The sequence below is a fragment of the Electrophorus electricus genome, chromosome 2 (assembly GCF_041902795.1).
Source record: "Electrophorus electricus isolate QZ-2024a chromosome 2, ASM4190279v1, whole genome shotgun sequence".
NCBI lineage: Eukaryota > Metazoa > Chordata > Actinopteri > Gymnotiformes > Gymnotidae > Electrophorus > Electrophorus electricus.
The window spans coordinates 19,990,883-20,012,041 of NC_137498.1; positions in this window are offsets into that span (position 1 = coordinate 19,990,883).

Here is a 21,159-nt window from a genome sequence, read left to right on the forward strand (position 1 = left end):
TATTGATATAATAAAAATATTATTGCAAAAAAACAACAAACAAAAAAAACCATACTCATGAACTGGAAAACAAAAAATAATATTAGTGTCACCCAATAGAAAAATCTATTGATAGAATATATATCAATAGAATAATTCTCAGAATTAATCAATAACAGAACCAATAATCTAGACTGGACACCTTTGATAAAATCTATACAGAGCGAATCCATAAACAATAAATATCACACTCTAATACATGTACATATACAATCCAACATACATGTACTTGCACATAACCATATATATATATATATATATATATATATATATATATATATATATTTACACATACATACATACATACACACACACACGCACACACACACACATCATTCCTGTAATGGTGCAGATGGCGAATACTTAAAAATATTCTATATACATTTTGCGTTTGTCTGTTCATCTGTCTGTCTTATTTTTAATAATAAAGCTCTAAAGGTCCTCTGATGGGGGGTAATAAATTAATATATTTATTTCTCCAGATTTCTATCTCTGAGAGAAAAAAAAAAGTCCTTTTACAAATTGCACCTCGTTGTGGACCTCGGCTAGGTTTACATTCCAGGTGATTATTTTAGAATTCAAGGGGAGGAGCTGCAGAAGTTGGAAGAATTAATTAGGAAAAAAGAAGTTATCAGAGCAATAGAGGAATTAAACATACGCAAGACTCCAGGAACCGATGGTTTACCTGCTAAATTTCATAAGGTGTGCGTTAGTGAAATTGCTGATCTTCTAGCTGATGTTTTTAATGAAGCATTAGATGGGGGGCAATTGCATGATTCATTTTATCATAGTGTGATATCATTAATATATAAAAAAGGAGATCCTTGTAAGTTGGATCATTGGAGACAGGTCAGCCTATTGAACTTGGAGTACAATATTTGTGCAACAATAATTGTTAATAGGATGTCAGAAACATTGAATGATATCATAGAGTTGGAACAGATATGTGCGATAAGAGGAAGATACATGTGGGATAGTTTAGGAGTAATAAGGAGTTTGGTTACTGAAGGGTCTGAGAGGGATTTTTATATAATAGGACTGCATCAGAAAAAGGCCTTCGATTATATTTCTAGAGACTACTTATGGTGAACATTGGAACGTTATGGTTTTCCAGAGAGGTTTGTAAATATGATTAAATTATTGTATAGTAAATCAAAAGTACAAATTAATGTTAATGGTGTGTTAACTGAAGATTTTGAAATACATAAAGGGGTTAAACAAGGATGCCCATTGAGTGCTGCATTATATGTCATCGCTATTAGCCCACTATTATATAAAATTAAAAATGATCAGCAATTACAAGGTGTTCACATGTTAGTTATGGAAAGATGGAAAATATCTGCGTACGCAGATGATGTGATGGCTTATGTCAAGAATCAAAATGAGTTTCATATAGTTAAGAGACACTTTGAAATGTATGAAGTTGTGGCTGGAGCGAAATTAAATGAAAGTAAAAGTGAAGGGGTATGGATAGGAGATGGGCAACCTGTACCAATAGATGTAGAAATAAAAAATGAAATTAAAATATTAGGTTTGATGGTAGTAAATGGTAGATGTAGCGAACGGAATTGGGAGAAGAAGGAGTATGAAATTAAACTAGAATTGGGAAAATGGAGGGTGTCAAACTATAAGACTAAAATACAGGAGGTTAAGACCTTTGTTTTGTTGAAATTGTTGTTTTTGGCTACGGTTTTCCCTCTGGATGAGAAATGTATTAAGAGGTTGAATAAAATGTGTGTTCGTTTTATTTGGAGAAATAACAGAGAAGTGACAAAACGGGAAATTATGTACAAGTCGAAAGATAAAGGCGGATTAGGGGGAGTTGAGTTAGCTCGGAAATTAGAAAATGCCTTTTGCAAAAATGTAATTTGGGTAGGAGATGTAAATCAGTGGAAAGAAAAGAGGCAAGTCAAGGAAACATGCTCCTTATTTTAAATTAGTATATGGAGATTTTTTGTTTAAATATAGGCAGCTTAATATTGATTGGAATAAGTCCCCAAATAAAATGATAGATAAAACAATACAAAACTGTGATTTTGGGGGAATGTCAATTATAAGGGTCTGACAGTGACAGAATGTGAAACCTGTGTTAAAAATGTACAGTCTAAAAGTATCTCGGAAAATGTTTGAGATACTGCATGGCTTATATCTGTTGGAAGACTGCCTGTACGATGTATTATCAAATGGAGTTGTTTTGTTACAACAAAGGAATGTCCGACGTATAATTGCATAGCCGATGAAACGATAGAACATTTATTACTGCAGTGCACAAGGACTATTGAAATTTGGGAGAAAATGAAAGGTATTGGGTTTAAATGGGATAGTAACAGGAAAAGTATTAGGTATGGAGTGTTTAATGAGAATTTGACTGAGAATGTGAAGGACCTTTGTTGGATGATTGTTTGTGTGACAAATTCGAAGATTTGGAAAACACGATGTAAGATGATTATTGAGCAATGTATAATACCTGCAGAAGTAGTTTTTAAACAGATTGTGTGTGAGTTAAAAAGGCTGAAGACGTTTGATATGAGAGGAAAAATTCTCTGGACTCTTTTGGACATATAAATGGATGATGTATACCTAATTTACAGATGTAAATTGTATTGTTAATTATTAATGTATAGAGTGAAGGTAGGCTGTGTCCTCTGGTAGATATTGTTTGTGAGGTTTTTGTGATGGAGTGTTTGTATTGAATTGAATTGAATTTTCTTAATAAAGTCAATTTAAAAATGGAGAAAGGCAGTCCTAGAAACATTATTTATTTACGTGAGCTTCGAACGAGAAAGTGGGATCCATAACTCCAAGATCTTTAACCGTTAGATAAGATGTGATTGGGAGACCATTGAGGTTCATTGAGTAATTAGAGAGTGGGGACCTAGCTGACTCTGAGCCTAATAGAAACACCTCTGAATGTCTCCGAATGTTAGAAATTAATTAAAAATACTAATGTCAATGTATTTACGACACATGCATTTGTTGTTTTTCAATCACAACAAAATATGTTGTTGTATTTTTTGCATTATGCTTATAACAGAATTAACAGACAAAAGTTCAGTGACTTTGCATGCAGAGTTGTAACTCTGCTTATTACTAGAACTGTGGCTAGAATCAAAATCAACGCTAGTGTCATTCCTAAATCCCCAATCAGCTAGTCGTGAAGCTAACATTCAAATAGAAAATAAAAATGCAGACTTCAGAATTAGTTAAATAGCTGAGGGAATAGAATAAATTATCCGTTGCTACCCCTGTCTTTTATCAGCCCTCCATCCCATGCCATCTTCCTCTATTATTTGCTTTTCTATTTTGTTCTGGTATCTCCTTATCTCTTTTTAAAAAAACATTGGCCAAAAGCAACTGCATCATTACCTGGTTTGGGAACTGCACCACCTTTGACCGCAAGACCCTCCAAAGAATAGTGAGAACAGCTGAGAAGATCATTGAGGTCTCTCTTCCCTCCATCACGAACATCTACATAACACGCTGCATCCGGAAAGCCACCAACATTGTGAAAGACCCCACAAACCCCTCACATGAACTGTTCACCCTTTTGCCATCTGGAAGAAGGTACCGCAGCATCCAGTCCCACACCTACAGACTGTGCAACAGCTTCTTCCCAGAAGCCATTAAACTCCTGAACTCTGGCTAACTCCAATTCCAATTCAGATTCCAAAATGGGCACTTTTATACATGCTTATAGACAGTCACACACACACACACACACACACACACACACACACACGTACATACATACATACATATCTATACACACACTCACACATTGTTTTGCATCGGACTAGTGCTGAAGTCAAACGTCACACAAATAAACTATGCACTCCTGTTGCAGTCTTGCACATTATCCTACTTGCTGCTAGAGTACTGTACTAAACCAGCACTGTACTCTGAACTGTTCTGGCTGCTACCGGTGACTGCTATGTTCAGGGTAGCATATCACTGATTGCTGTGCACAACTCGCTTTACATATGCCCAGTACTGTGTACTGTACTAAATTGCACTGTCTACTCATTTTCTATTTTGTATTTGTCTTGTCCTGTATTTATTATTGTTTATTTAATGTTTATTTAATGACATTTTGCACTATATTGGACTGTTTGCACTTGTGTAGCATGTTGTCTGTTGCACTGTTGTTTTCTGGTTGCACCATGGTCCTGGAGGAACATTGTCTCGTTTTTGTTGTGTACTTGTATATAGCTGAAATGACAATAAAACCTCTTGAACTTGAACTTGAACTTGAAGTCCCTCCAGACAGGCCAAGCCCTACATCCTTGTACTGGGCCGCAGGATCAAGCAGCGCCTGTGGGAAGCGCTCTTCTGTCCGACTCTGCGAGAGGAAGTTAAGCCTGATGGACAGTTCGACGTGACTGAGACCTTCTCTACTCCAATTTTCAACAGCTTCGTGCCGCACTTTGAAGTGGACATGAGTGGAGAACCCATGCCTGAACAGCCTAAGAAGAAAAGGCGAAGACACTGACTTTATTATTATTATTGTGATTGTCATTGTCATCCTTGTTTGTATTATTACTATTATTCTTATTATTATTGTGATTGTTGTTATTAACTTTTTATATTCTATATGTAGTTTCTGTATTGTTTAAAATTTGTTTAAACTTTTCTTAATTTTAAATTTAGTCAATCAGTCTGTCCCTTGTAAAATAATTGTGTAATAGTTCATGAGATGTCATTGTAATAACATTTTAAAATTATTTTGCATTATAATAAATTTACTGTAAATAACAATAACTTTAAATGTTTAAGGTGTGGCATCTTAAATAAATTGATAGAACTGTACATCTTTTTTCTACCGTTACTAATGAGTCTTAATTTACATCTCTTATCAGTGGAAGATGTACTTGCTCACACCTTTCCTTTAGATTCCTTTTGTACACACTACAGACTGTGACCATGAGATGCTTGAATGAAAGTTGAACATTCACCCTTGTGTATGAGTGCCGAATGTTAGCTAATGCATCATGATGAGCCTATCCTTGTTGAGTTACTTACTGAGATCATTCTCATTGCAAGTTCATTACACCTTGTGTACTTGTAGTGCAGTGAGCAGTTTCAATCTTAGTTACAATCTTAGTTATCAAAGACTCATTCCACCCAACCACAATACATCAGAGAGCTGTTTTGCATGTCAGTGCATCTTCACCTTGAGCCACAAAGTTAAATAGCTTTTAGGCCTGGTTCAGGCTTCAGTTCTTACTTCATAGTATTCTCACTGCTGAGCTGAGTATAGAATTCATTTTGTGAAAATAAATGTTTTCCCTCAGAATAGGGAGACATATCTAGAGTTGTGGGGCACAGCAGAACCACTTCAAACTGGCAGTGTTTGAGTGCTGTCATATGGCAGATTAGGTCTAGTGGAGCTCATTTGATGGTGCAGATAAGAAACTTGGGTAACATTACTGAAGGGCACTGTTCAGAGTGCTAGATGACTCCCACATAAGCCCTTAATGACAATTGACATAAACATACTTGAACATTTATAAATGCTTATGCCAACAAGCATCAGCTGACATTAAAAGCTGCTTTTGACATCTTTGATATCAAGTTAACATAACTAAATCAAGTACTAGGTGGGGAGAAATTACATCACACATTATAACAACTGACTTTGCAGTTATGTGTTTTTTTTGTTTTGTTTTGTTTTGTTTTTTTAACTAAAATTAAATTAAATTTTAACAAAATGTTTAATTAATAAAATATTTTATTCTTTTATCCTTTAATGAACCATCATGTTCTTCAGGTCAGTGAAGACCTGCCAAAAATACCGCGGGTCATTGTTAATCTGCAGCATCTTGCCACTCATGCGGTTAGCAATGTCCAGGGATCGGGCCCAGAAGGCCCCTTTGTTTTCCTCCACCAGGAAAGCTTTGGCTGGGTAGCTGATCTCCTCACACATGTAGGAGCAAGACACGTACAAGCATGTGAGCAGCACGGCCTGCAGCTCCTCCTTGGTGGCCACCTCAGCTGAAATGATGTCACGGCACAGCATGAAGAGAAAGACCACGGTGCTTGGAATGAGGAAGCTTTGCTCCTGCCATTTTGTCAGTGTCACGTGGCGGTCCACAATGCGCAGCCACTGCACGGGCTCGTCAGCAGTCAGGTCCTTCAGCAGGCAGCAACGCCGGCACAAGAACACACCCAGGCATGTGAGCAGCTCGCTGGTGGAGGACTGCATGAGCAGTCTAGGCATGCTTTCAGTGCTGGCCTGGCCCAGCCTTTCAGGCTTACTCGCAGTGGCAGACTGGGTTAAAGAAACATCACAAAAGACAGTTCACAACTGGAACCGGATTATGAGTGATAACAGTGAGCTCAACACCTTCCTGTCTTTTGTCCTCATGTTGGTTGATAACAGTACTCACAGTAACTCCATCCAGGCCATCGCCAGAGGCAAGCTTCATGGACCGCTTTGTCTTGGGTGACAGACCTTTGCCAGAATGTCCTCGGAAGAGCAGGTTAAAGAACTGGCATTTCTTGACTCTGGTCTTCTTTTTCTTTTCTACCTGAGATGCTGTCAAATCCAAGACGCCAGAATCCTTAACACAGATTGGCATGGACAATGCACTACCCATACTGTATGGACTATCTCGGATCAAGTGGAATGTGCACAGAAGAGAGTAAGGTGGAATGAGTATTTGCGGAGAAAAACGGTATATCGATATTAGTACATCCATGGCTTATTAAATTCCATTTAATTCAATTCCATTACATCCATGGCTTATTAGATTCCATTTAATTAAATTCCATTTAAATTCCATTATGTATTCAACACTGGCTACAGATGTTATGTAACAGTCTCCCCAAACGCAATCCACGCGCTGTCTTTTCCCCTTTACCGGCACGCGCGCACTTAAACGTTCCAGTGGACCAAGGAGTAAGCATAGTTTAGAACATGCGATGCTGATCCTTGCGTTCTGTGGATCAATGCCTTTGGGACAAATATGTCAAATATGTCATACATGAAAATGTGTGTGCTGGTTTTCTAATCAAACAGCAGGCTCCAATGGATAGCAATGCTGACCACTTTAAAATGCACCCATTCTCTTGTTTGACAGCACTTGTTAAAAGGGTTGAACTAACAGAACTAAGTTGAACAAATGAGGGCTGACGTTCAGGTAGTCTGCCACATTAATGTCTAAAGAGCCAGTCACAAAATGCGACAAAATCTGTTCCTCTCTTTGGCTAAATTGACTGACACTGAACTTTAATTTTTCTGTTGAGTTATCGTTAGCTAGCTAGCTTTGCGAATGAACCTAGCTTGACTATCATGTTAGTGTTTTATTTTCTTTATTTACTATAATTTTTTAACCAACTAATTGTAGCCAGCTTGCTGTGAGACACCAGATCTAAAATAATGGATCTGCTGCGTTGTATTTGTAGACGCAATGGCAGATATGACGGGAAACTCGCTAGTGCAGCCGGGTTACCTTGCCTACTGATGAAAGTACAATCGACCACGGCAGAGACAGAAAACTAGCAATCTAGTTAGTTATCTGATAATATAACTTTACCCCTCTAATATTAAGGGATTACCATCACAGATGCCTGTATGTTCAGAAAACCCATCCCCAATTAGATAGTTTTAAGATTAAATATTCAAATAGAAAATAAAGATGCAGACTCCAGAATTAGTTGAAGAGAATAGCTGGTCCCGTCCTTTATTGCAACTTAAATATAAACATGCTTTTGAGGGACCCTCCGGAGAATGTCTGAGGGGTACACAAGAGTTTAATTCTTATAAACGTTTTCAAGGGCAATTATGTAAACAACCCTCCTTTTTTTCCATATTGTTCTTTGAAGTTTCCACCATTATGCTCAAATTACACATGACATTATAAAAGCTAGTCACCTATGAACCTGTGGGCTTATAGAGAAGGGAAAATAAACTATGGACTATTCGTGCTCTGCATTCTTGCGTATTTATTTATGCTAGGCTGTACATAACGCAGCCTTAAAAACATGGGATAAAAATCCCCATGTGACACAATTCAGGTTCTGTCTAAATACATGGCTAGCTAGCTAGTTATTTTTACAATCCCATTTAGCACATATATCGTCGCGAATGTCTTGAACAAAACGCGCTGTACCTAATCCCCATAAATGACATATCTCTCACTGAATAAAAACTTGTATGCTTCAACAGTATACAGTGGTAGAAATAGCGATCACCTTTAAAAGGATTTCTTACTGTAGGCCTATTATAAACAACATGGAGGAAATTAAAATAAAAATACTTGAATCAGACCGTGGGCACAGGCTGCTAATAAATCAGGGAAATGAAACTGGATGGACTGCTTAATTTTGTAACAACACAACATTTATGGTGACAAGGATGTTTCACACATACACTCTTAAGTGATGCTGACCTCAATATCCATATTTCACATTGTTACTGTAACACTATAGATGAACCTAAACCTCACATTCTCGTCACGTTGATAAGCTTTTTGAAAGTTCCGCTCTGCACGTCTCTGAAAGGCAGGTGAATTAATCTCCTGGAAACATAAAAGCATGACACTAAATCTTTCACTTTGTTCTTATATGCGAGTTGTCAATAATTCAAAATTCTTGTTAAAACTCTGGAACTCTGTTGCAGCTCACTCTCTGTTTTGCATTGCCAGATCGCTGGACAGGAGTATGTCCGGCTTTGACACACGTGCCCTGCGCTGACCAGTACCGCCAGCAACCACAACACATTGAGGAGACGTAATCCTCTTTAACTACTTGTCCTTCCTCCACGTATATACACTCAAAACTCCAGTTTAGAGTGGTTAATGGCACTTACGCCAGCACACTGTACCGGTTTGTTCACCTGTAGTCAGAGATGCACGGACCCGTTGGTGCGTATGCGTAACTCGGAGCAGGTGCTGCTCTACAAGGTTATGCTGCTGCTTATTGTCACTCTCTCACGAGCACAAGCCCTCATCTACTTTAACAAGGCTAAGTCATTGATAATGTAATAACAAACATGTTTGACAAAATACTAGGTCATAGTTTGCAGTCTGAAGTACTTCTGACCTGCTGAGAGTTAGCCTGATTTGATTTAGCTTGTTCTTAACCTTTGTTTAGTATGTTACGTAAAAGCTCATGGAAATATTTCAGATGTAACATACATGTACCTGACCATTTTCACTGAAAGAGACTGGTAGCTACAGGATTACACAAAGCTACAACCAGAAACGATTTCTAGTCACCGAGTATTATTGGTGTGAATAATTAGAATTTAAATGAATTCATATTTTGTTAATTATGTAAATATGTTGCAATCTTGGAAGACAGTTTGTATTCTGTTTCTATATGACAGTTATATATTTTTTTGTTTGTTTGTTTTCTTAATGTAATTGACAATCATGATCTTATAGTTTGTTTTCTAAGTGTGTTTCCACATTACCTTTGACTGTTGTATGCCTTGTATGACTGTTGCATTTAGCCCCTCATTCCGTCTCTAATTTTTGACATGTACTCTTGACATAAGTCTTGCATAAGTGGAAAGTCGATCAGCCCCCGTTTAAAAATGGTGAGCTTTTACTGTCACGTTAATAACATCACGCACGTGCACACATAATGCTTCGACTGTCCAGCACTTTAAATATCTTCTGAACATTATGGAGGGTGTGCATAGTTACCAGTTCCCTTCGTGCAAAAGGGTTGTCTTAGGTTACTGTAAAGACTAATGCACATTTGGAATCCTTTCTTTTGCTGAGATGTTACTAGCTCACGCGATACTCAAAAATGAGCACAATCATTGAAATGCGGATATCATTGGGTACAGGGGTACCTAGCCATAGTCATGAATAACTGAATATAAAAGGCTGAACAATCTACTATAAGCAATTGCATATTTCATTAGGTTTTTTTTTAATACGCTGTAGTAATTTCAGGAGCTCAGGCAGGGGCATATTTATATTTATGAGTGGCTATGCCACACCCACTGAAATAAAAGCTGAGGATGTCATTGCAGAGGTAGGAGGAGCCAGAGCAGAATATTACATTGCTTGAATAGTGGCTCTGTCTGCCCTGGGGGTATAATTGAAACCCAAAGACTGAAAGGATGGGGAGAGAGAGAGAGAGAGCGAGCGAGTGAGCGAGCATGTGTGAACATATTCTTGTCACGGTACGCCCCCCCCTCCCCAAACGTCTCCCCGTGTGTGTTTGCTTGCTTGTGTGTGTGTGTGTGTGTGTGTGTGTGTTTGTGTGTGTGTTTGTGTGTGTGTGTGTGTGTGTGTGTGTGTGTGTGTGTTCATCCGTGTGGCCACGCTCCCTTGTGTTTCACGCCTGCTCTTCGTTGTGTTGTTATTGTTTGCGTATATAAGACCTTTGTGTAAACGTTAACGTTGTCAGTGTTTGATCCCACGATAGCCTTAGTGCTACGTTGTCTTCCATGTCTCTAAATAAACATCGTTGTATGCATCACGGCTCCTCTTTTGTATCCTTCCAAGCCTCCCTGCGTTACAATTATGATAAAATTTGATAAAATACTAGATCATAGTTTGCAGTCTGAAGTACTTTTGACCTGCTGAGAGATAGCCTGTTTTGATTTAGCCTGTTCCTTACCTTTGTTTAGTATGTTGCGTAAAAGCTCATGGAAATATTTAAGATGTAACACACATGTAACTGACTTAGTAGAGCAAAATTACAGAATTGTAAGGAGGAAGTGACGTTCTTGGGGAATATCATTAAGGGAAATACACACAAGCTGTCTCAAAACCGACCACAAACCATCATTTCGCTACCTAAACCATAGTGGCATACTCCCCTCTTACTGTTTAAGTCCCACACGCAGGACACCGAATACTGCAAGACAAAAGAGTGTCACACTCATCAGCCCAGTGGTAGCTGAGATACCACACCACCCTCTTAGATATGCCTAATATAACTGTCAAAAGGTGTATAACACTGAACCCAGCTACACTCCTTCCTACGGAGGAGGATGGAGAGCCACAAGACTGCACAGCAGTCTTAGCTGAAGTATATATACCACGGGTTGATCTCTTTGAAGAAGCCATAAGTAACTCAGACCTATGCCTCTATGTGGATGGGTCAGCAAGCAGGGACGACACAGGGGTCAATAGGGCAGCATACGCGGTAGTAACAGATCATGAAATACTTAAAACAGAATTATTACCATCCTCCTATTCAGCGCAGGCTGCTGAACTAGTAGCACTGACGGAAGCATGCAAACTAGCTGCAGACAAAACTGTTAATGATTTTGTAGCCATATGGAAACATAGGCAATTCCTGACAAGCTCGGGTAAATATATTAGACATCACCATCTTGCTAGAAGCCATTTCGCTGCCAAAGACAATTGCAGTTGTTACGTGTGCAGCTCACAGGACTACAGAAGACCAAATCAGCAAGGGGAATAATTTTGCAGATAGAGTAGCAAAGGCAGCTGCAACTAAAACCGCTGTGCAAGCAATACAGGAAACCGCTGCTACCCCGCAGGCCACGTTACGGGAAATTCAGTCAGGGGCTACCGCCACCGAAGGCACCAGGTGGAGACAACTAGAACCTCCTGTTAACAACCCACACTGCTGTCAAAATAGAAGGACGAGGAACCTGGGTACATCACACACACTGAAAGAAGGCTCCGACACCAGCCCCAACTCCAAGCAGCAGCACCCCAACAGACTAGGTCGGAACTGTTTTGAGTAGGGTGTTAAAGGCAAGGCCTACCCTTTCGACACTCGGAACCGTCAAGAGACGGTAGAGAAAATCAGACACAGCTAACGCAGTCAGAACATAGACTGCATATTAATATGGATGAAGAATCCCATGACTTATCAGAAGACTTGTTACCATTTCAGGGTCCCAACGCCACTGAGGCAGAACGATTAGCAGCTAAATGCCAACAAAATACAGCGTGTATGTCAGCCATTGTGCATGCCCAACATATCGAGCAAGAGTGCCTGGTGTGCCATTACAAGGACTGTAATCCCTCTGAAAAACGCAGACGTAGGAGAAGTGAATATGACAATCTCTATGTTAAAATATTGTTATTCTAAGATTTTTGAACATTCTAGTGCAAAGGCCTTACATCTTCCTGCCAAAAAGACTCTTCTGGTTCGCCATTTGTCCTGGTCCAAGTTTTCTTAGGACTCTCATGGAATACTTTGTTCTGAAAAGCCGAGATGAAGTCAAAAGCATAAATCATTTTTACAGTTTGGTGGACAGACAGCAATCTAACATGTAAGCAGACAACTGCTGTGAAAGTTAGAAAGCATAGAATACATACATTGTTTTCGCTCACACAGCGCAAAAAGTGTTAACGATCAAAATGATAAAATTAAATTGTTTATATTAAGCAAACGATGTAGATTCTCTCTACTGAGTGAACAGAGATAGACACAGAGAGGGAAGCGCTACTGTGGAATGACTCTTCTATGCTAAGTAGATAGCTGTTCGTCTCAAACTGCACGCGCTTAGGAACGTTATACGCATGTAAATAGCATGAAAAGCAATCGTTTATGCGCGACATAAAGCCTCATATGAGAAAACAGGTGGAACGTCAATGCATTCCATTACTATAAAAAACAGCAGACTGTTCATCATAAAATTAGAAAAGCTCTAGCTATAGTAGCTAAGCGGACATTTATACAGACAGACGTACAGTGCCAAAACACCTACAATTCGATAGAAAATAACTTTCTGTGATTACAAAATTGACTTGTTCAACCGTACCTTGTTCTGGAAGGTTCACCCTGGAAAGTTCACCCTGTCTTCCAACTTTAAAACTGCGGAAATCTGTCAAGTGAAATGACGTACAAATGCTTGAGCTCACCCTTAATGTAATTGTAGTGACGTCAAAGACGTTGTGACGTCAAATGCATTGTGATGTTTCTATAATGCTGTGCTGACATTTTGGTTATTGGGAAAATAAGTCAATAGTTCAAAAAATATTTGAAATTCCTATTTTTAGCAGCAGCCGAGTAAATAGCTGATAGATGGGTACAACACAAAGTCATTCCCCTTCCAAGGATACACCACATGGCTTTATTGATAAAAATCGAGACATTAAATGTCCTGAAATTCATGTAAGCAATTGTGCAAAAAAACAAAACAACCCAAACTGTAATACAGACAGAGGTGGGTAGAGTAGCCAAAAAGTAAAAGTAATAAAGTGTTAAAAAAAAACAACTGCTCATCAGGCAACATTATACATTTACCTGATGCTTTTATCCAAAGCGACTTACAATTATGAGTGAGTACACCTTGAGCAATTGAGGGTTAAGGGCCTTGCTCAGGAGCCCAACACTGGCAGCGGTACTGCTTGAACCAGCAACCTTCCGGTTATAAGTCAAGTACTTTGCCAACTGAGCTACGACTGCAGAGACTACAGACTGTTTCAACTTTGTTGGCTTGGCTGATGCACTACAAATACCAACTAGAGAGAGGGTCCAGCAGCATAAACAACTTGGCCAAGTTATCCAACCGGTATGATCGAGCAACATGGTCATACTGGTGAAATGTCAATCTGATTATACTGGGTGACCACTTTGGTCATTGGTAATGCTGGTCAACTATCTTGTTCTTATCTTACCTGAAGTGTGATGTTTATAGCTACATGCATACCAAATTGATTTGAAATAAATAACAATCTAATTGTAGGTATTTAGCCAGAAACCACAGTTGTATTATACAATATCTCATTAGGTTGAATGGGATTGTAAAATAGTAGCCCGTGTAACCTCTGTGTTCCATCCCACTCAATGATGCTAGCCAGCTCAGAGCAGGTATGTCTGGCTTTGCCTTGCACCTCCCTGTAACTGTTACAACATCCATCATAACAATATGATAAAAATATATATAAATAAAATGAAGCTGTGATCGTATAGTGTAGTTGTTTGATTATAATTTATGATCTCATAATAATCTTATCTACATATAATTGTACATTTACATCGTAACATTCACTCATATACTCAAATTCCATATCATACACAGAAAACGTCCACATAATCCAGTTTATATTTTCCTGATCAATAATACAAATAAATGAACAGCACCCTCTAGCGATGAACCTCAATTACTTCAAGCTAACTAGTAAACATAGCTAGGATAAGTCAGCGCTAGCTCGCAGCTAGAACAAAAATGCTCAAAAATGCTAACTTGTACCTCATGGCCATCAGCTGAGTTTAAACAAAAAAATGAAATTGAAATTTCAATGAAATTGACCCACCTGGTACAAGTTTAGTAACCGCATTTAAGCTCACTGAGAGGTCAGATAGCCAGTCTATACAAAAGAGTCAGAAATTTGTTAGAAAATTTGTTAGAAATTCTCCACTTAGCTTCACATCTCAGACGTATCCACGTTCGTAATAACGTGGTGAAATCTGCCAAAAACGGTGAGATGGAGCATAATAAGTAATAAGGCAAACTTTGGAACATGACTGGCAAATGAATCTACCCACAGCAGCTATGTCTCCCTCTGCGTGCATCTCCCACGGTTCATCTCCTTGTTAAAGAACATTTTGCTCTAGGTTTAAATTTGGTTAATGTTTGTTCAGGGTTGCATGATGTATTATTATTTTTTTACTGTTTGAAATGGCTATGGTTTATAATATTACAAGTTCATAATATTACAATATTCTCTTCGAACCGATGTGGTACTAGATCAAGGTTAATAGAAGAATGTGTTACTTTGGTGCTGTTTTTTATATATATTTATGGCTACAGTTTGTTTTTTTTTTGTTCAATCCTTTGGTGTGTGGTCTGACTGGAAGCATCTAAGGACTACAGTGACCCAAGGCAATGACTTGACCCCAAATCCTTCACTTGTGTGACTCAAGCCAACTTCAAAGACCTTGTGCACCCATTTGGCTATTATACCTGCGGTCCTTCATCTATCTGACAAACAACTGTGGTTACTAAAACAATGCTGGACTGTGGTGAGGACTGTCTAGTTAAACCTCCAAGCACTGCCTTGATATGTGCAGACACTGGTTTCAGAGACAGACACTCTTTTATGTATTTTGTGCATAATAGATGGGTGTGGGTGTGTAATGTATTTCTGCATCTTTGATAACCCCTTAATATAATAACACTTTTGGCCAAAATGGGGCAGGAAAGGTTATAAATGATTAATGTTTCTTTTGTTTTGCATTCAAGGTACAAGCAATGTTTCCTTGAACCCACTTTGTGAAGGACAAGCTAGTCAGCTTTGAACTGATGAGTTCAGGAAATGGCGAAGACATTAACAAAGGCTCTTTGATTTCAGTATGAGCTACACTACAGGATGTATTCAATATGTAGTCTCAGTGCTAATAGTTGTCCAGTAGCTTGTGATCCTACACCGCCTCGTAGTCTGTGTATCCATCTCACTATTGTAGTCATTTAATCACATCGGTCAAATTTGCGCAGTGTTGTATTTGATAACATAGTCACCATGTCCAGCGGCTATTACCTTTGTATGTAAATGAATTTACCCATTTTACACATTTTAGAATTGCACAGCTAAGTCCAAAATCTCTTCAGGCAAGATGATTTTGCATGTAGCTATTTAATACAAGCATGCAGGGGGCCCCTGTCAACTCAAGGTTAGGTTTCAGTGTGCTCTTTATATGCACACTGGTAGTGATTAAGGGAACAGGATTAGTAGCATATTATCAACCTGGAGAACAGAAATACAAAATATTTCCTTCACTGTATTCACTTTCAATGGCTTTATTTTAAACAGACCCTGTGGAGACTTTGCATGTCTAGGGTTACAGGTTGTGTTAATACCTTGAACTCATTGGTAATAAGTGGCCCCAAATCTGACAAAAACAGTCCAAACTCAGAGGTGCCTACACCTACTCATCCAGCATGGCCTGATGACCCACTGTGTCAAACAGGACACATAAATAATACGACACGTAAGTAATAGGCTGACCACACAGGTAATATCAGTCTTTCAAAAAGGGTTTAAAAATGGTCCAGAGTCAGATCTGACCACATCCTCTTAACCAGGATATGCTCGTGATACATTGTGTCAAGTTTGGTGATCCTGGCAGCATGGTTGGCTTTGGCAGGCCAGAGACCCTAATGGGACACGTAAGTAATGGGCTGACTGCATAGATAATATCAGCCCTTAAAACAGGACTAAAAATCAACTATGGTCCGATTATACCGTGTATGACTATGTACGTGACAAATACACCAAACTTGAACTTGATCTGACCAATCAATTACATGATTTTTTTTTTCATTTTTAATTTTTAATGTAATTTTGAATACTTACATAATCATGAGAAAGCTGCTCAAGCATTGCATGAAAGAAATTACATCAACATAATTGAAAATGATGTAATATTTCTATAACAATCACATAACAATTATGCATTTCTTCTTTTTAAAATTAATACTTTTTATTGTAGGACTCATTTTCACCACCAGATGGCAGAATTATGTAGTGTTTTGTCCTTAGAGAGCTCAGATAAAGACCAGATTTGTATTGCAGAAAGTTTACAAAATCTTTCTATGGAGTTCTAGAGAATTTATATTTTTTATATAATCTGAATTTTTACAGAATATTTATTTGTCTTTATAGAGAATATTCAAAAATGTTATATGCTGAGGAACCATTGTAATGTTTTAAACTCATAAAATGTGTGACAATCATTCTTTCTCCAAAATATATTCAGCTATCTTATTTTCATAGACATAGTGTAGATTAAAGAAACTTGTTTTTGCTTATGCACATTACTTGACTGATCGATTAACTGGATGGACCACGTATAAGCGTTCATGAGGAAAATACTGAATCAATCAAATGCGATTACTGGACAAGTTCAATGTAAAACATGTTAGCCTGTAACTCACAAATGATGATGACAAGAAACACTGAAGGTAAACACAAGACAATATGATTCCCATGCAATTACAAAATTACTTTACAGATAAACATTTTTAAAGCTGTAAAAAAGTTCTACTAAAACAAAACATGACAAGGTCAACTGCAGTGGTGGTGATCTTCTGATGATAACTAATGTCCCATATTATAGTGAACCGAATAGACTTTTAAGAGGATTTTACCATTCCATTACCCCAGAATTACTACAGTAAAAACACTTGAAACCATACAATGTGTACATGACAAAGTGTTTTTAAAAAATATAGAGGAGTGATCTGATAACAATTTGATTTGTTTATTTTATAGAGCTTCAAATATGGCATATATGAAACCCAACAGACTTTTAATAGGACTTTGGTACACCATTACTTCAAACTCATACAGTAAAAATGACTGTAAATCATGTCATGGGTACAAGAGTATGTGTACTTCAAGAATCATAGAGGGATCTGATAGCAATTTGATTTGTGTATTTTACAGAACTTCAAATAGTGATATCTAGAGATCCAAATAGACATTTAAGAAGAATTTGTCATCCCATGACTCCAAAGTCCTACAGTAAAAACACTTCAACATCATATTCTGAATATGTTAGAAAGTGTTGTCCAAGAATATAGAGGAGGGAATTGTTAATAATTTGATTTGTGTATATTATGCAATTTTAAAATATACTCTAGTGAAATGATTAGCCATTTGCACAATATTGCTATGATATTTCTAAACCTTATCACAGTAAAAACATAAGGAAATCTTAAAATGAGTAGGTAAGAATGTGATGTTTATAAATATAGTTGAGATTTTCAACGATAAACTTTCCCCCTATGTCATTTCACAAACTGGCTACCGCAATACAAAATGTATTGACTACAAATACTTGGGGGGGGCTTGAAATGAAGGAATGTCACAGAATTGTGTAAAAGAATAAAATATAAGTGTTGCTTAAGATTGACAAGATTAAAGTAAGACAACTAAGTAGAGAGAGGCACAAAGGGCCCTTTTGTCATGTAGGGCACGTGGTTTAGTTTTGGTGGTTTAGTTATTCTGTCATGTAGAGCATGTGGTTTAGTTTTGTTGGTTTCCAAGGACTTGCGATTGGTTCCTCTAAATTGGCTTGTGTGAGTGGGATGGACTGAAGCCCTGTTCAGGGTCGGTTCCGATCTGTTGGTTTCGATCCCTGTGTTGCCAGTATCCACTGAATTGGACTAATCGACTTCAGTGATGAGTAAATGAATGAGTCATTTACTTGAGCCTTTCCATTTAAGTGGAGACACTCTGGCAAAAATAGAAATGTGGAATATTGTAGATTAATATTAAAACAGCCCCCAGATAGGCTGTTTTTCATAGGAGTGGCCACGTGGGGTCACTAAATCTATACTTCTTACCGAAACACCTGTGGTTTTAATTTGTCATTTCTCCCAAATTGTCTTTTCATTTTCTCAAATAATCTCTCTTGACTTTATTTTATTTCTTTAAATCAACTTTTGTTCATGCAAAGAATTGTTCTGTTTGCATTCTGTACCTGAATGCTCTTCTATTAGTCTTTAGCAGAAGAGGATAACATTTAATTGGAAAGACACAGATCCAGTGAGTCAAAAACAATAAAGTATTGATTGATACTTCACAAGAGTGCTAACAATTCCTCATCAGTAATAGAGTAACATATTTCAGGTATAATAGACTTAACTAAACCTACTTGTGAAAGTAGTCCTCTTTTCAGGGCTTGGAAAATTTTTAAATGAGATTAGAACACAGATGAAGAGGAATATTCAGTCTGTCTTTATACAAATACAACGTAAAGTCTAGTCAAACAAAATCTGTTGTGATCCCACTTATCAACGTATCGGTCGGTTGGCAACCACACCTTCCAAAATTAAAGCTTTTAGATCAGGGATTTGTGACGGGCTAGGCTTGACCCAGTTATGGTTCTAATCCAGCCCCCCAAATGAATCTAGACTAGTTTAAATGAAATTGTAATTGGAAGGTTGCTGGTTCAAGCCCCGCCACTGTTGGGCCCCTGAGCAATGCCCTTAACCCTCAATTGCTCAAGTTGTTCTCAGTCATAACTGTAAGTGTCAGCTAAACGCCATACATAAGCGTGACATCATGTCTATTCTATCCCAGTCTCTCCAACCTCATACTGGTCATATCCAACTGTGGAACGGGGGAAAGAAATCAATTTAATTTATCAATTTAAGTTATTGTTTCAATAAAACTCCAAAGTGAGTGTAATACAATGTTTATAAAATGGACCAGCAGCAGACAGTAAGACTGCTTAGGGCCAGAAAGGTCTAGGTAATGGAAGCACTAGATCTGGTTTGCATCATTTTGTATCAAATGTAGAATTTCTGGTGATAAAATTCGCTTTTCTTCACGTCTTTCTGTGACAGTAACAAAAGCAAAAACAACAACAAAAAAATTACCCCCTTTCCTGTTTTCATGGTCAGCTGTATGAGGCGCTTTTTCATGAGAAAACATGACTGGAAGTAATGTAATAACCCCAATCCAAGCTCAGTGTGGACTACAGTTAAAGAGAAGGACATTAGCTGTCAGAGTAGTACTAACACAGAGGAGAAGGCCCTGGTCGGTGCTCACAAGGGTGGGTCATCTGAAGTGCAGTCCTGTAGAAATATAAAACAACTTCATTTTTTCATATTTTCCACTTTAAGGTCTGTCTGCTTCAACACACCGTTGAAAGAAATCAGACAAACAAACTGTCCCAGCTTTGATCCTGGCTTCATAATAACTGACTGAACAAAAAAACAAACAAAAAAAAAGCATCTAGAGTACAAAACTAACAACGTATACATATTTTTGTCTTTGTTTCAATAATGATTTTGGTAAAGAGCATCTACCTGTATGTTAGTGTGACAGCAAGCATATACATTCTTCATGTAAGGAAGATTTTTATGACTTTAATTCCTTGAAAAAAAAAAGATGCCTTTTTTCTTATGGTTAGTGTATTTCAGTAATAGTCACGTGAAATAAAGTGTATTTAGATTTAGATATAATTTCATGTCTTGTCTTAAACAATGGTTGTTTTTTTTTCACAGCCAATAGTTTGACGCTTTATCGTGTATGTTCAGCCAAAGCCATCAATCAGGGCCAGCCAACATTTACCTGTCCGAAACGGTGTCTTCCTAGATAGCCTAGCTAATTGAAAGATTTCCACTTTCTTGAAGAAAAATCATGGACAACAAGAAAATGGAAACAGACGGCGAAAAATAAATCATATCTGGTTATATACACGCCGTGTCCCCGATACAAATGTCAGCATGAAACAAGTACTTCAATGCAATAATTCAGCCTGGCAGAGACGAATACCACCACGCAGTTTATTTCTCACTGGCGAAAATTCTGTACCAGAAATTAAATTAATTCTTAATTCTGCACCAGTTAAATTAATGAAAGCAACACAACTATTAAGTAAGTATCGATGGCAAATCACTGTTTGAAATGTAACCGTGCGTGCAACGAATGGAGCGAAATGTTTTTCTTAGTTTCCATGGTTGTGTAATCTCATTTGCTGCTAACTAGCTAGTTATCCATATTAGCTAGCAAAAGTGAATCTTGTATACCATCAAACCTATACGTTTAAGATACACAACACCGCATAAGTAGCCATCTATATCGCTATGAATAGCACCCTTTCAAAGAATGAAACCTTGTAGCTAATTAATCTTTGCTAGCTTGTGAATACCGACATTACTGTATTAATCCTGAGCCAGAATTTCAGCAGCTAGTTAGCTAGCTAGGTAGATAGCTAGTTAGCGGTCTAGCTTGCGTATACTCATACTCAGAAGATGATTTGAAAAAATATTATGTGGCATATAAATACAAGCAGAAATACTGGCTTTCACTCATCAAAACATTTTGTCATCTGACGTTTTGGAAATGTATGAAGAGGTTTCTTTAACTCTTTAACAGGGAATTTAATTTACTGAAAAAGTGAAGGACATCAGTAAAGAAAATCAGATTCACATTCACAAATCCAAAGACATAACATGTACTAGGATTGGTGGGGGACAGTTGCGTGTTAGGTCAGAGTCAGGGTCATACTGAATGACATTGTTAGGTGGACAGCTTGTATCAGTGAGATGTGTGTAGTTTGGGCACTAGTATCGGAGACGCGTGGCATGGGGCACTATTGTCAGGGAGACGTGTGACGTGGGGTACTTCGGTGTAGGAAAGACACTGAAGTTGCTGCTGCAAACAGTTTAATGGCTGGGCGGGTGCTCTGATATCGAGCTGTATGTGTGCTGTTGTG